Source organism: Hylobates moloch, unplaced genomic scaffold (genome assembly GCF_009828535.3).
Source record: "Hylobates moloch isolate HMO894 unplaced genomic scaffold, HMol_V3 SCAFFOLD_14, whole genome shotgun sequence".
Classification (NCBI taxonomy): domain Eukaryota; kingdom Metazoa; phylum Chordata; class Mammalia; order Primates; family Hylobatidae; genus Hylobates; species Hylobates moloch.
This window is the reverse complement of record NW_026652289.1, coordinates 10,203,227-10,220,237: the sequence shown is the minus strand read 5'-3', so window position 1 is coordinate 10,220,237 and position 17,011 is coordinate 10,203,227. Positions and strand designations below refer to the sequence as shown.

Sequence of the window (17,011 nt, the reverse complement as noted above, 5' to 3'; positions counted from 1 at the left end):
TTGCCAATATCTTTCACGGCTAATTACACCCTGACAACCTATAAATTCCTCTAACAGTTTTCACTGGAGAAAATATTCTTCTACCCACTCCTACAAATATGAAGCAGGGTCGCTGGTCCAGACTAGCTTCCAGAATCATCCAAGTGGTGCTGATTATCAGTGGTGGGTGTGGACAACGGAGAACACAAGAAGGCATTTTTCTGAGAGTCCTTTTGGCAAAAATCACCATGTATGGTAAATACCAGATTCCACACATCAAGTGTCCTTATTTCCTAACTAAAAGAAATAACTAAGGAGTTTTTCTTGTTCTCTTCTCTCTCGCTCTCTCTCCTCTTCTTACTCTCCCCAACCCCTGACCTGAGGATCCACACAATAGCTAACCTCTCTAACCAATCAACTCTCAAAGTCTACTTTTCAGAGACATGGGATTTCTCTTTCTCACCATGGAAGGGTTCTGATTCCACATATGTCACCTGAGAGACAAAAATTGAGTGTTTCAGAGAAAACAAGCTCACTCGTCTCCAACCAGTACTTTCTCTCATGGTTCCAGATGAAGACCATAATATTAAGCATTTCTACGGTACCTTTCGTCTTCCAGTACTTTTCACACACAGTTCAGGGAGGGAGGGAGCAGCGGTAGGCTGACACATCACCTCCAAGACCACTGTTTTTCAGGTGGCTAGTCTATACTGTGACTGTTTAAATAAAGCAGAAACCAAATAAAAGCTCATTCAAAGGGACTAGTTATAGAAAGAAAGTGAACTATCTACAGGGCAAAAGAAAGTAATAAAATGTTCAAGTCCCCAAACATAAGGCTCATCTCTGCTAAGGGTGACTGACTGTGGAGTCAGGCACGCCTGTTTCAAATTCTTATCCTGCCACTTACTACCTCCATATCCTCTGAAAGCTTTAATATTCTCACTGGGAAAAAAAATGGGAGAAATTACCTACCAAATAGGTTTAAGTGAATTAATGTCTAGCCTAATGATCAGTAATGATGGTGGTATTAATAATAATATGCCACACATCAATGACCCAAGTTTTAGAGTATAATTTATTATTTTATAGAGCTAAATTTTTCTAAAATATTAAACAGTTTGAAGACCCCTGAAAGTGTTGAAAAAGTAACGTGTTTTCACTTTTGAGCAATTTGTAGGTTGGTTTTTTAGTGGTTTTAAAGCCTCTGCAGCTGACAGCAGGGCATTATTCATGCAGCACCAGAGGGTAAGCTGAGGCCCTTCCATGCTTGTGTAAGGACATCTGGGTGCAAGAGAGGCACCATGTTATAACCATACAGGCTTCTTCTCCAATCCATCACCACGTTCACCACCACCATTTCCTTTCTGGGCACAGACTTAGAGATGACGTCATTTGTAGAAGGAATTTCTCCAAGACACAGAAAGGCTTCCCAAGAAGTACTGATTTAAGGCTAAAAGTTGTTAGTAACTTTTATGAGTGAAGACAGGAGTGAAGAATGTGGAGGCTTACAATTGCTTTCTCATCAGCAGATAACTTAGACATGCGAAATAATTTTTTTACCTTGTAGATTTGGGACAACATCTCCCCTTGAATACAACTAATCAAACTGGGCTTGCTAGGAGAATTTGGAATGTCCAACTGCACATTCACTGATGGCTTTAAAATCCATATCTCCAGCACAGATCTTGCCTATGAATTCCCAAACCATCAATTCCACCTGGACATCTCAAATTCCACATGTCCAAGTCTGACCTTATCATCTCCTTCTCAAATCTCAGCCCTTCTTCCCCACCTCCTTTGAATCTCTCTCAGTGCATCTTCCTGGATCTGGTCTCGCTGGGTAGAAACTGAGGGGTCATTCTTGGCACCATTTTCTCCATCTCTGCAACACGCATGACAGGCAACCCATCACCAACTCTTGTCCATTTGCACTCCAGCTAACCATCAGGTCTCACTGCTTTTCTCCAATTCCATGGCCACCAACCTACAGACCCAGGAGACCAATATTTGTTGCATGAACTAGCCCTTCAGCATCTGCCTTGGCCCTGTCCTATTCTCTTCCTCACAGTGACCAGAATAATCTTCTCAAAACTCAAAGTTGTACCTTAAAACCCATCTGGACTTCCCAGTGTCCTCGAGCAAAGGAGAAGATGCTGAGCATGGCCTAGAACGCTCAGCATGCTCTGACCTCACAGACTTCCCTACCCTGAGCTCCAGCCAGAGAACTTCAATTATAAACCCGCTCATGCCAAAGGGTATTTACCCATCCATGTTCTTCCCCTCTCAGAGGCTCTCTTTCCCCTAACTCCCTTTAACATCTGAACAATTCCTACTTTCCCTTCAAATCTTCAGGCAAAAATCACTTCCCAAAAAAACTGTCTTGGTCAGGTTCGTTGGTTCCATATGGTCCCATGTGCTCATCGAACTGTATCTCTTTCTTTCATTGCTCTCCTTTCAGTCTGCCTTGATTCCCTCACTGTTGTGCCTGTGTGTCGCTGTGTGTCCCCTGCTAGACTGTAAGGTCAGTGAGAGCAGGGACTATGTCTGGTTTGCCCACCATTATAACCTCACTGCCAAGCCCAGTGCCTGGTAAAAAGGAGGCACTTGGTGAAAACAGATGTTGAATGGATGAATGAGTGAACGAATGTAAAGAGGCATATGACACATCTAATAGGAGGATGGGGGAAATTTGAGTGTAACCTTAAAAAGAGTTCTTCTATAAGGCCGGGTACAGTGGCATGCACCTGTAGTCACTGCTCAAGAAACTGAGGCAGGAGGATGGCTTGAGCCCAGGAGACGCAGGCTGTGGTGTGCTATGATCATGCCCATGGACAGGACTATACTCCAACCTGGGCAACACAGCCAGATCCCATCTATTTTTTAAAAAAGGTTCTGTAGGACAAAATCTCAGAGCATGGCAGAGGAAGGGCAGAAGGGATATTGTTTCCCAGGAAAATACTACAGCAAATTTGTAGGAAGAAAGGGTGCAAACACTTGGGTATCCTCCCCTCACGTCACCCCTTGGAATCTCAGCTTTCCAATGGAGGAAGTAGGGGTGGAAGTGCTTGGAAGAAAGGAGGAAAATGTTGCAAAACATTCTAAAGCTATCAGGACAAAATGTATATGTGCCAGAGAACATGAGGTAGAAATTGTACTTACCTATAGTTTTAGAAAATGAGCAAGGAGGCTGGGTGCAGTGACTCACATCTGTAATCCCAGCACTTTGCGAGGCCGAGGCGGGCGGATTGCTTGAGGTCAGGAGTTCAAGACCAGCCTGGCCTACATGGTGAAACCCTGTCTCTACTAAAAAATACAAAAATTAGCAGGGCATGGTGGCACATGCTTGTAGTCCCAGCTGCTCAGGAGGCTGAGGCAGGAGAATCCCTTGTACCCGGGAGGTGGAGGTTGCAGTGAGCCGAGATCACACCACTGCACTCCTGCTTGGGCAAAGAGTGAGACTCCATCTCAAAAAAAAAGAAAAGAAAAGAAAATGAGCAAGGAGATTTCAAAAAAAATCCATGCATTTTATATCCCTTAGAAATCACATAGCTCCATCCCTATCTTAAAACCCATTGAAAATTTCTAATGAATGAGGAGAAATAGTCCTCAGCCCTTCTCCAAGGTATCCAAGGGAGTGAGACCAGGCAAAGGTTTTGTATGTCACAAAAGCCACATCGTGTTCCAAAAGGAAGATGAGTAGAGATCTGTCCCACCCAGCAACAAAGAATTCCTCAGCAGAGAGCAGAAACTGATCTGCTTCCAGGCTGAGACTGCAGGAGGATGTTTACCCAAATGCTGCAATGACTTCCAGTCATGCCTCTGTTTGGTTTCGGTAATTACTTGTTCATTTAAAAAGAAAAAGAAATAGATGAAAATGAACATTTCTCTCACATGTGTGCCAACATTTCAAATAAAGGTTTCATGTGGCATCTTGAAGAAACTGAAACCCTAGTAATGCAAGGAGAAAACCATCCTGCAGAAAAACTGGCACCCCCCAAAACAGCTATCATTGTGTTCTTTCCAGCACGAAAAGGGAGTTTACTTCTTTGTTTACCTTTAAATTTTCAACTTTAAAGCAATGTCAACAATAACCTGACATTGCATTTCAAGCAGAACAACAGCATTCTAAACTCCAGCATTATAGAAAAGTAAAAAACGGGTATGCGGCTGGTTTCTCTTGCCCCAGCTCGTAAGATGGAGAAAATGTTTGGAAAGTAAATGCCATGAATTACAGGTGGTGGTGTCGCACATTCAGCCTTCTCTTATCCCACCTGTCTTACTCCAGCGTCTCTACCTGAGCTACCTCCAAGCCAACACAGAGCCCTTTTCTTCTAAGTTTGCTAAACTTTCATCTTTACCTCTCTGACATTTTCTTGCCTTGGCAAAATTCCTAAAGCTTTCAGGGTGGTTAACAAACAGTAGGTGTCAGCCTAAGGGTTAAGAATTCACGCTCCCAGATGATAATCATCAGTAGATTGTTCTGGAAAATTAAATACACCTGGGCCAAGTTTCTTAAGGCTGTACTCTTTGGAGATGTTTCAATTTATTTTTTAAAAAGAGAAGAAACAGTTCAAGAATGTGAACTTCATTTCTCACATGTATTTTCCTAGGCTTCTTTTCTTTCCTTTTTTTTTTTTTTGGTATTTCACTATGTGCTTTGGCTTTTCCCCAGATTTTTACCTACCCTTGTCCTCTCTGACATATGAAAAATGTTCTTGCATTCTGCCACCTTAGCAAGGGCATCGAATGACAAAAGAAACTGTTCATTCCAGAAGTCCTGATGGCACTATCGTTAGATTCAGACTCACTTATCCGCACGGACCTCTAGAGGCAAGGACGAACAGCACATGGCTCACTCGATAGATGGCGCATTCATTCAGAGATGCTCACTTAGTGCCTACTATGCACCAAACGTTGTGCTTGCAGTGAGGCTCCAAGAAACTAATGCAGATATTCTAGTTCTCCAGGAATTCCCCTCTGTTGTGAGTGATGGACTAGAATAGAAGTAAGCACAGACTGTACCAGAAGAGCAGACACTTGCTATAGAAGGAAGGCCAGGAACACTGCTTGTGATGTGTCTCCTGCTTCACTGGACGGTGAAGGTGCCTAACAGCCATTCCAGAGAGAAAGGCCAGCAGAGACAAAGGCACAGAAACATGAAAGGACAGAGGGTGATGGAGACACAGGTGTTTCTAGGTGGCCAGACCAGATCACAGCAAGTGGAAAAAATGAAGCCTATAAATATGTTGAAGAGAGATTATAATGGGAGAAAAATTTTGCAATCTATCCATCTGACAAAGGGCTAATATCCAGAATCTACAAGGAACTTAAACAAGTTTACAGGAAAAAAAAAAAAACCATCAAAAAGTGGGCAAAGGATATGAACAGACACTTCTCAAAAGAACACATTTATGCAGACACAAAACATGAAAAAAAGCTCATCATCACTGGTCATTGCAGAAATGCAAATCAAAACCACAATGAGATGCCATCTCACACCAGTTAGAATGGTGATCATTAAAAAGTCTGGAAACAACAGATGTCAGAGAGGATGTGGAGAAATAGGAATGCTTTTACACTGCGGTGGGAGTGTAAAGTAGTTCAACCACTGTGGAAGACAGTGTGGTGATTCCTCAAGGATCTAGAACCAGAAATACTATTACTGGGTATATACCTAAAGGATTATAAATCATCTACTACAAAGACACATGCACACGTTTATTGCAGCACTATTTATAATAGCAAAGACTTGGAACCAACCCAAATGCCCATCAATGATAGACTGGATAAAGAAAATGTGGCACATACACATCATGGAATATTATGCAGCCATAAAAAAAGAATGAGTTCATGTCCTTTGCAGGGACATGGATGAAGCTGGAAACCATCAACCTCAGCAAACTAACACCAGAATAGAAAACCAAACAACACATGTTCTCACTCATAAGTGGGAGTTGAACAATGAGAACACATGGACACAGGAAGGGGAACATCACACACCCGGCCTGTTAGTGGGTAGGAGGAAAGGGGAGGGAGAGCATTAGGACAAATACCTAATGCATGCAAGACTTAAAACCTAGATGACAGGTTGATAGGTGCAGCAAACCACCATGGCACATGTATACCTACCTATGTAGCAAACATGCACATTCAGCACATATATCCCAGAAAAGTAAAATAAAAAAAGAAAACATATTTTGAGAGTTTGGAGTGTCATGCTAAGGAGGTTGGATTTATCCTGCATTAAGAGGGTGAGCTTTCCATCTAGCAAGGGGTTCAACCAGGGGCTCTACTAGAAAACATAATGCACTGTGTTTCCCCTGTGGCTGGAGGAGAAGTGTGCATTGGGAGAGTAGAAAGGAGAGCGAAATACCTTCCAACTGATGGCAATTTGGGGAGGACTTCACAAAGAAGGTGGCCTCTGAGCAACACCTTGAAGGATGAGCAGAACTGAGCCCATGAGAGATGGTGGTGAGGAAGGGTGCCCAGCTGAGAGCAGAGGCACAGGTTGGTGAGTGGGCTTGTCTTACTCAGGAAGGAGCCTGGGGTCTTCTAGGGTTGGCCTATGGCTGTTGGAGCAGGAGAAAAGCTGGAAAGTTACTCTGAGAACCCATTGCGGAGGCCTTTGAATGCCTTGTTAAGGATGTTGTCCTGAAGGCAACAGGAGATCTGCAGGATTAGGATTTAGAAGTTAACTCTGGCAACATGGATTGGATAAGGAGTGAGACCAGGCAAGGACATTAGTCCAGAGGCCACTGCAAAAAAAACAGGCAAGAGATGAGAAGACCCTTGTGGCTGAGGCTCGGTGTGCTGGTGGGTCATGCTGCCCAGCCTCCCTTGAAGCTGGGTGTGGCCCTGTGGAAGATGAGCGGGAGGAGCATGCCGGACTACCAGACCTACCCATCAATGCTCCCAGAGGGCCTCCTCATTACCTTTTTCCTTCCAGCTGGCAGGCATAAAGCTGACCTCAGGGTGGCCCTGGAAGCCCAATAAACACGGCTGAGCCTTCAGCAGCCTGAATCCCTGAATGACTGCATGGACAGGGCCACACTGGTGACCAGCTGCCTCACCCAGTACTGTTACATGACCAAAAACTAACCTTCTTTTTACTTTGGGATCTATTTATTGTACTAGCAATGCATACCCTACCTAACACTGATGGTTAGATGGTACAGCGGAGATGGAAAGAGACTGTCAAACGACATCGTACAGGTCAGTCCTCAAGACTTGGCTACCCATTTTAAGTGGAAGGTGAGAGTGAAGAGTGAAAGATGGCGCTAACATTTGCAGCCTGGATGAAGGGGCAGGTGGTGAGGCCATTAATCTGAAAGAGTGACCATGGGAGAAGGCTTAGAGGAAGGCAATGAGATTTACCTGGGACCTGCAGAAGTTGGGGTATCTCTGGGGAGACCGGGGTGGGACTGTGCAGTGGGCAGTTAGGACTACAGGCATGAAGCCTAATCACAGACGCCAGTAAAGCTGCCCAGTCGCCTCCAGAACAGCCCAGCCTGCCCAGGAGGCCTCCCTTTGTGCTTTCCTCACACTACAAAAAAAAAAAAGTAGCAAATGTCAAAGACACACAGATCGTATTAATTAATTATTTAAAATATCATTGACGACAATAGGTGGACTCTGAATGGGTTGCAGGTGATAAATTATTCTGGGTTTTAAAAATCCCCACTCTGCGCCTCACTAGCATAGCAGGAAACTTAGTCTCTCAGGGCCTCTGTTTTCTTCCTGTGTAAAATGGATGCCTCTGTCCTTGCTGTGTGGCTGGGAGGAATAAATGGGGTGATGTAGTCACCAGCCCATTACACAGGGCTCAGATAATCACCGGTATGTGTGATTACCATAAGCCATTCGTCTAATATTGATAACAGCTGACATTGATTGAATTATTCTTAGTGTTCTACCTGATCTACCCATTTAATCTTGATAACTCCTCGAGGTAAGTACCCCCATTTTCCCCACTCTCTAGATGAGGAAATAGACCAGAGAGGTTAGGTAGCTTGCTCCAGGTGATACGGCTAACAGCAATGCTGGGCTATGGCCCCGGCAGGCAGAGTCTGGCTCACGGGCTCTTTCTTGCCACATGACACATCCATGGCAGGAGGCACAGTCCTCTTGGGAGCACGGTGTCTCCTTCCTCCTCAGCCCTGACCTAGAATGCATCTCCAATGACTGCAAGCACTTGCTCATCATTTTTATGGAGCATTCAGCAGCAGAGCTGGCAGTTCTCAGGAGGTTCTAAGTGGTTATGAGAACCTCGACTCATTCTTGAAGAGCAGTTTCACGATAACAGGAAAAAGTCAAGAATTCCAGAGAAATAAATGCCAGTTGGGCCAAATAACCCTGGGGCTTATACAATGCTCTTAATTTTTCAAAGCATGTCCACAGGCTGCATCCCATTTCCAAAGGGTATTGGATACAAGCCCTTCAAAGGTCCAGGGAGGGAACTACGGTATCCTGGCAGAGAATATGGAAGGTGTCATGCTGGAAAGACAGCTTCACTGCACCTGGCCCTCCTCTTTCTCATGCTGAACCTTCATGAGCCAGGAGGATGAGTACGATGGCAGAGAGGACAGAGATGGGTCATTGCAGCTGCTCTGGCCCTCGCATCAATTGCAGGACCCATCCCATTTGGAAACAGCACTGCTGGGAAGAACCCTCTCGAGAGGCTGCTGCCACTGTCATTGCCACTGGTCTCTCTCTTTTAGGCGGTCCTATTACTTGTTTCAGTCTGGGGACAAGGGCAGACTGGGGTGCAGGCTCTGCTACAATGTACTGAATGTTAAAGTACCAAAAGGCTAAAACCAGAGCAGCAGGATGATGCTTGGGAATACTCCAGGGCTTGGGGTAGCTCAGCCCCCAGTGCTCTGACTGATGGAGTGTAAATTCCCAAACAGGAGACCCTGGATGCTGTGCTGCCTCCATGTTACCAATAGGATGCCCAGGCAGTTTCAAAACTGAAGAGTGTGGAGCCCTTCTGTAGGGGAGGGGGTCTCCGACCCTGTCTGCGGGACCCTCTCCAGGACTCAAGCTGCCATGGGCATCATGGCCAGTCCTCAGCCACCTCCCCAGCTCTCACCACTGGCATGCAAGGGGAGCTGTGTGTGCTGAGGCCTTTTCTTCATGCACAGATGGCCTCAGGCCCTTCTCAGGATTCTGCAGAGCTGGTAGAAGTCCATCTCCCAGCCAGGATCCTGATTGCCAGGCTTCAGCGCCCATGAAACCCCACCCTCATCTTCTTCACACAGACTGAGAATTGCATTCACAGTGGGTTTACCCATTCACAGGCCTAACAGAGCACTTCCACCACAGGCATTTTTAAAAGCTGCCCAGGGGGTCTAAGAGGCAACACCTTAATCAATAAGACCCATGATGATTCAAGCTCTTCCGTTTGCTGATGAGGAAGCCAGGCCCAGGATATGAAAAGATTTTCCTAAAGTCACATAGCTATGAAGGAAACCTGGTCACCCTCCAGCATGACACAGATGCTGAAACAACTTTAATTTTCTCTAGGTCTAGAGAAGGGACATCACCTCTTTCGGGGGGAGGGGTAAATTGTCTTTATTTACTTACACATAATATACATTTTAATGCTGAACATTCTATGGGCTCTATAAGTTACTAGAAGTAATAAATGAGTTACCAAGACTACAGGATAAAAAAGTAATATACAAATAAGTACTGTATTTCCAAATACTAGCAACAAACATCAAAAGTAAACATTTAAAAAAACAAAACCATTTACAATAGCATTAAATTTGTTGATACTTAGGGATAAATCTGACAAAAAGAATGTTCATCTATACACTAAAAACTATAAAACATTGCTGACGGAAATTTTAAAATCTGTTAAAAATGGGGAGAAATACCATGTCTATGAGTTGAAAGACTCACGATTGTTAAAATGTCAAATTAATCCACAGATTCAATGCAATCTCAAACAAAATGCCAGCAATATATTTGTAGATATTTACAAGCTAATTCTAAAATCAGTATGGAAAGCAAAGGGCCTATTATAGCCAGAACAATTTTGAAAAAGAAATAAGGTGAAGAATTACACCTTATTTAATTGTGTTTGGGGCTTATGGCTTTTTAAATTTTTTAATTAACAGATAATCTGTATATATTCATGAGGTACAATGTGATGTTTGATATATGTATACACTGTGGAATGATTAAATCAACCTAATTAATATATCCATCACCTTACCTATTTATCATTTCTTGTGATGACAACTTTTAAAATGTACTCTTTGCAATTTTGAAATGTGCCCTACGTTATTACTAGCTATAGCCACAATGCTGTGCAATGCATCACTAAAACTTAACTCCTATTTTTTTTTTTTTTTGAGACGGAGTCTCACTCTGTTGCCCAGGCAGGAGTGCAGTGGCACAATCTCAGCTCACTGCAACCTCCACCTCCCAGGTTCGAGCGATTCTTGTGCCTCAGCCTCCCAAGTAGCTGGGACTACAGGCGCGCACCACCACACCCGGCTAATTTTTGTATTTCTAGTAGAGATGGGGTTTCACCATGTTGGCCAGACTGGTCTCAAACTCCTGATCTCAAATGATCCACCCGCCTCGGCCTCTTCTCCTATCTATTAATAATGGAAATTGTACATCCTTTGACCAACAGCTTTCCTTCCCCCCTCTTCTCCACCAGACTCTGTCTCTGCTTTTTCTACCTGCTTCAATGTGAATATTTTTCTCAGTTGTTCAGTATGCAGGAGTCTTTCACCTAGTTTCTGCTTTCTCTCAGGGAGTATTGATCCATATGTAGGTGTTCATTAGGTGCATCTGTCAGAAAAGGGCTAGTCAGGACCCTCCTATTCCACCATGTTGCTGATGTAACATCACCTCTTGATTTTAATCCTCCTTAGTGAACAATCACCTAGCTCTCATTGGTAACAGCAACTTCTCCCCTTAGCAAAGCAGACTTCACAGCAGGGAGCATTTAGGCTCAAAGAAGGAGCAGCACTTGGTGATAAACATGTGCTGGAGAATATTCAGAGCAGCAAGAGCAGAGGTGTGGATGCGGGACCTCCTGAGACCCATAACAGGGACCCGGAGTAAATCGTTCAATGGGATGGAGCATAAGGCGGTGAAACAGAAAGGTGAGAGGCAGATTTAAATGATGTATATCCTTGTAACTATTCTTCAAAACTAACTCCCAATTACATTAATATGCTGTATGGTAAACATATCTGAGAGCAATAACGTAGACTCCCTGAGACTGACTCTGGATGGCAGACACATTTAAATGTGTGCTCTGAGCTAGGAAATCTGACAGCACCAAACACATAGATTTGTTCCTTTTCTATGAGGAAGATCTGAGCTCTGAGCCTGGCCCATGGAACACAGGCCATACTGGGGATGAAGGCCCTTTGTTTTGGGGTAAGTGAAAGTTGCCAGTTGAAGACTGTTAGAGGGAGAATGCTAAGAGAAAATGTGATGTAAGCTGCACGCCTTTTGCAAGCAGTTGCAGTTATAATGCTCAGCCTGCCACCACTAGGCCACACAGTTCTCTTGTCTAGCCTGCTACCACTGGACTCTCCCCCCTGCATGTAAGTTCCCAGTAAAACCCATGTCTCGTTTGCTGGCTCTGGGTCTCTTCCTCAGCCTCTTGCATCTAGTACCATCCCCACTGGAGTCGATACAGATTCGCCACAACACATGCATACAGAGATTTAAGTCCCACCATGTGTAATTCTATCTTATAGCAGTTTCAAGAAGCCTGTACCCCAGGAGCACTGAAGGGGGATCAAATCTTACTAATCGTAGGAAACAGCTTCATCTAAAGAAGAATTTCCCAATTGTTGGAGCTTTTCTTAAAAGGCATGGGCTGCTGACAAAGTAATGAGCTCCCTGTTGCTCAATGCATTCAAGCAACTGGAAGCATTCAAGATGGGCTGGATGAACACCTGCCTGGAAGGTCAAAGAGATTTTTACTTTAGTAGGAAGTTGGTGGGAGGACTTTTACGGAGGCTTCCAATCATGACAGATTGTGGTCTTTTGGGTAAGAACTAAGGCTTCACCTGGGTTTGAACCCCATCTCTGCCCCTTACCAGCTGGGTGACCTGCGCAAAGCATCTAACCTCTCTGTCCCAGCTTCTTCCATACTGAAATGGGGACCTGTATCAGTGTCTACCTCATAGGGTGATTGTGGGGATGAAACGAGTTGTTCCATATCAAGAGTCATGGACATCATCAATGTTGAATAAATGTTGGTCACTATTCTTATGATGGCATTGTTATTATGGATTGTGACTCCCCATCTTTCATGTAAGGAGATGCCACTGAAATGGGCTCCACAACACAAAACATTCCTGCAAGCACAGACCAGGCACAAGATACCTGGTGTCCTTCTGACAGCTCTTTTTTTTCCTTTATCAAAATGAAGCATAAGATGAATGGGAAAAAGATGAGACACAGACTTTAAAAATCAATATCCTTATAACTATTCTTCAAATATATTCACTAATTATATTAATACTTATACAGAAGTGTAAGTCTCGTCTATCTTATTAGAAAGAATTCCAATGTGAATCCACCTTCAACCCTCTGAAGAGCACTTTCAGTGAGGGAGGGTGGAAATTCACACAGGGCACCCTTCCTGCGTTTCCACTCTGGCTCCCAGATGCCGCATTTTTCAGAGAAGTTTGCCTTGAACTTCCATGCACCTCCTCCTACCCCCTGCAAATTTACACACAGAGCACCTTTGTGAGCCAGAGACTGGGCACGGGCAGAGCACAGAGAGGGCTTGTCAAAGTAAACGAGTTGATTCATGTGCAAAAATCCCCCGACTGCGTTTACAGATTAAATTGGAAAAACTTTCAGCGGCTTTTGGTTGAAAATTCCACTCAAATATTTCATTGGATGCCTGTGCCTTCGGCACATGGAGTTCCAGTACTTGCACAATAGTCTGCACGTGCAAACACAAAGCTCGGTGGTCTGTGAGTGGCATGTGGCTTCAAAAGGTCTGTGTCATCTGATGGCCAATGGTTTCCTGCATATTTGCTGTATAAACACATCCCTGTCCACGGATGTGCTGAATTAGTGATAAGCCCACAGAGCTTAACAAGGTTCAGGTGGAGGGCTCTTGAATTTTGAACTTCACAGCACTAGATGCTTGAATGAATCTAGCAACAGTGAATTCATTACTTTGTTGGCAGCTTGTGCCTCTTAATAAACAGCTCCACTGATTAGGAAGAGACAGCTGTAGATATGCACTGTTCCATGTAACAGCCACCAACCACTGTGGCCTTTGAACATTTAAAATGTGGCTAATCCAAACCAAGATGTGCTGTACAGAACCTGAACTCAGCTCTGGGTCAAGCAGACCTGATAGGTATGTACAGAACTCTCCACCCAAAACAACAGAATATACATTCTTCTCATTGCCACATGGCACTTACTCTAAAACTGATCACATAATCAGAAGTAAAACACTCCTCAGCAAATGCAAAAAGAACTAAAATCATAATAGTCTCTCAGATCACAGTGCAATCAAATTAGAACTCAAGACTAATAAATTCACTCAAAACCACACAACTACATGGAAACTGAACAACCTGCTCCTGAATGACTCCTGGGTAAATAATGAAAGTAAGGCAGAAATCAAGAAGTTCTTGAAAACCAGCACAAGACAAGTTCTGGCCAGGGCAATCAGGCAAGAGAAAGAAATAAGAAGTATTAAAATAGAAAAAGAAGAAGTCAAATTATCTTTGTTTGCAGATGACATGATCCTGTATCTAGAAAACCCCATTACCTCAGCCCAAAAGCTTCTTAAGCTGATAAGCAACCTCAGCAAAGTTTCAGGATACAAAATCAATATGCAAAAATCACTAGCATTCTTATACATCAACAACAGGCAAGCAGAGAGCCAAATCAGGAATGAACTCCTCTTCACAATTGCTACAAATAGAATAAAATACCTAAGAATACAGCTAACAAGAGAAGTGAAGCACCTCTACAAAGAGAACTACAAACCACTGCTGAAGGAAATCAGAGAGAACACAAACAAATGGAAAAACATTCCATGCTCATGGATAGGAATAATCAAGATTGTGAAAATGGCCATACTGCCCAAAGTAATTCAATGCTAGTCCCATTAAACTACCACTGACATTCTCTGCAGAATTAGAAGAAACTATTTTAAAATTCAGATGAAACCAAAAAAGAGCCTGAATAGCCAAGACAATTCTAAGCAAAAACAACAAAGCTGAAGGCATCACGCTACCCGACTTCAAATTATACTACAGTAACCAAAACAGTATAGTCTGGTACAAACACAGACACATAGACCAATGGAACAGAATAGAGAACTCAGAAATAAGATTGCACACCTACAACCATCTGCCCTTCAACAAACCTAACAGAAACAAGCAATGGGGAAAGGATTCCGTTTAATAAATGTTGCTGGGAGAACTGGCCAGCCATATGCAGAAAGTTGAAACTGGACTCCTTCTTTACACCATATACAAAAATTAACTCGAGATAGATTAAAGACTTCAATGTAAAACCCCAAACTATAAAAACCCTAGAAGAAAATCTAGTCAATACCATTCAGGACATAGGCATGGGCAAAAATTTCATGATGAAAATGCCAAAAACAATTACAACAAAAGCAAAAATTGACAAATGGGATCTAATTAAACTAAAGAGCTTCTGCACAGCAAAAGTGCAGAGTAAAATCATCAGAGTAAACAGAAAACCTACAGATTGGGAGAAATATTTTGCAATTTATCCATCTGACAAAGGTCTAAAATCCACAGTCTACAAGTAACAAACAAATTTACAAGAAAAAAAATTAAAAAGTGGGCGAAGGACATGAAAAGACACTTCTCCAAAGAAGACATACATGTGGCCAAAAAGCGTATAAAAAAAGACTCGATATCACTGATCATTAGAGAAATGCAAATCAAAACCACAATGAGATGCCATCTCATACCAGTCAGAATGGTGATTATTAAAAAGTCTAAAAACAACAGATGCTGGTGAGGCTGTGGAGAAACAGGAATGCTTTTACACTATTGGTGCGAATGCAAATTAGTTCAACCATTGTGGAAGACAGTGTGGCGATTCCTCAAAGATCTGGAGGCAGAAATACCATTGGACCCAGCAATCTCATTACTGAGTATATACCCAAAGGAATAGAAATCATTCTGTTTTAAAGATACATGCACATATATGTTCACTATGGCACTATTCACAATAGCAAAGACATGGAACCAACACAAATGCCCATCAGTGATAAACTGGATAAAGAAAATGTGGTACATATACACCATGGAACACTGTGCAGCCATAAAAAGGATCATGCCCTTTGCAGGGACATGTATGGAGCCGGAAGCCATAATTCTAAGTGAAGTAATGTAGGAACAGAAAACAAAACACTGCATGTTCTCACTTATTATTATGAGCTGAATGATGAGAACCCATAAACACATGGTGGGGAACGGCACACACTGAGGCCTGTTGGGGGTAGGGGGAGGGAGAACATCAGGAAGAATGGCTCAAAATAAATAGATAAATAAATTAGATGTGTTGTAAAATACACACCAAATTTCAAAGACTAAGTACCCCAAAAAAGTCAAATAACTCGTTAATAACTTTTTATAGTGATTATATGTTAAAATTTGGCTACATTGGATTAAAACATATTACTAAACTTTTACTTGTTTTCTTTTACCTTTGTCATAGGGCTACTAGAAAAATTTAAATTATCCATATAGTTCACATTCTATTTTGATTATATAATCTTAACTCAGACTATTTATGAAAATGAGAATCTCATAGAGGTAGCCCAGGAATCTGCATGGTTAACAAGCATCCAAGTGATTAAGATCACTGCTATTTGAAAACCCCTGACCCAGCAGTGACCTGAAGCATGAGTCAGGACACTTGGATTCTAAACATCATTCAGTTTTTTTTCTTACCTGGGCCTCAGGCTCCTCATCAATAGAATGAAGGGCTTGGATTAGACCTGGAAAGTGGATTCAAGGCTTCCGATCCCATTACCCACTTCTTATTTGTCCATCAACCCGTAAACCTAGGCCAGCAGATGTCCCCAGAGACTGAATGTACCCAAATGGATACCAGATTCAGGCAGGTGTGACCTTAGGGAGTCTTTCCTGGTTTTCACATCCTCCGGAGGACTCTGAAAGAATGGTCACCTGGGAGCTTCCCAGAGGAGTACAGCTAACTCCAGCGGAACCACATGGAACCTTGTCTGCATCAACATCCTTATCACGACCAACTGCCCAAGGACTGCTATGTGCAGCACAGCCTCTCGATATGTCCTAGAGCAGACTCACACCCTTAGGCTGCCCTAAAAATGGCCAAGATTCCATGGATCAAACAGCAGAAGAACGCAGCCCATCCCAAGGAAGGTCACTCGACTCAACCTACCAACCTATTCAGCCAGAAGAATTCCTTTTCAGAAGCAGATTGGGAAACCAATTTTTTTTCTCCTATGGAACCACCAATTTCACCTTTCCAAGAGGACTCTGACGAAAGTTGCTAACCCACTCTTCAGAACCTTTGAAATTCACCTTCCTAATTGGAGGGAGGTTTTCCAGTGGGGAAAAAATGGCTCATTCGAAATAAGAATAATTGTGTTCGGCGTCGGCGTCGCTCCGCGCGGGGGCTCCAGGCCGAAGTCTCGCCGCGAGCTGCGAGTCAAGTGCCGGTTGTTAAGGGCGCTCGAGAAGCCTCTACCCGTTTGGCGTTGGCTCTGGCGTCTAGGTCGTTGTGTCCTGACAACCGCTCAGGTAACCGTTTCCTAGACAGCGGGCTCCGCGGCTGCCTGCGGGTCTCTGCTAGTGTCCCACCCTTCTCTTCGCGGACTCCACGACGAGCAGCGACCCTGAGCGAAGAGCCGGAACTCTCGGCAATGGCGGCCTGGACAGCCTCGCACCGACCAATCAAGGGGATCCTCAAGAACAACTTCCGGCCGGGCACGGTGGCTCACGCTTGTAATCCCAGCACTTTGGGAGGCCGAGGCGGGCGGATCATGAGGTCA

General features: G+C 43.6%; 1 protein-coding gene across 1 annotated transcript in view; it reads right to left on the bottom strand.

Annotated features, from left to right (window-relative positions):
* The window catches only part of RUNX1 (RUNX family transcription factor 1), a 1,082,664-nt gene extending 1,065,859 nt beyond the window's left edge, over window positions 1-16,805 (bottom strand). Inside the window, exon 1 of the mRNA XM_058427503.1 lies at window positions 16,482-16,805. The gene's annotated coding sequence lies outside the window, so the exon portion shown is untranslated. The remainder of the gene's footprint in view (window positions 1-16,481) is intronic.
* Window positions 16,806-17,011: the final 206 nt, after the last annotated feature.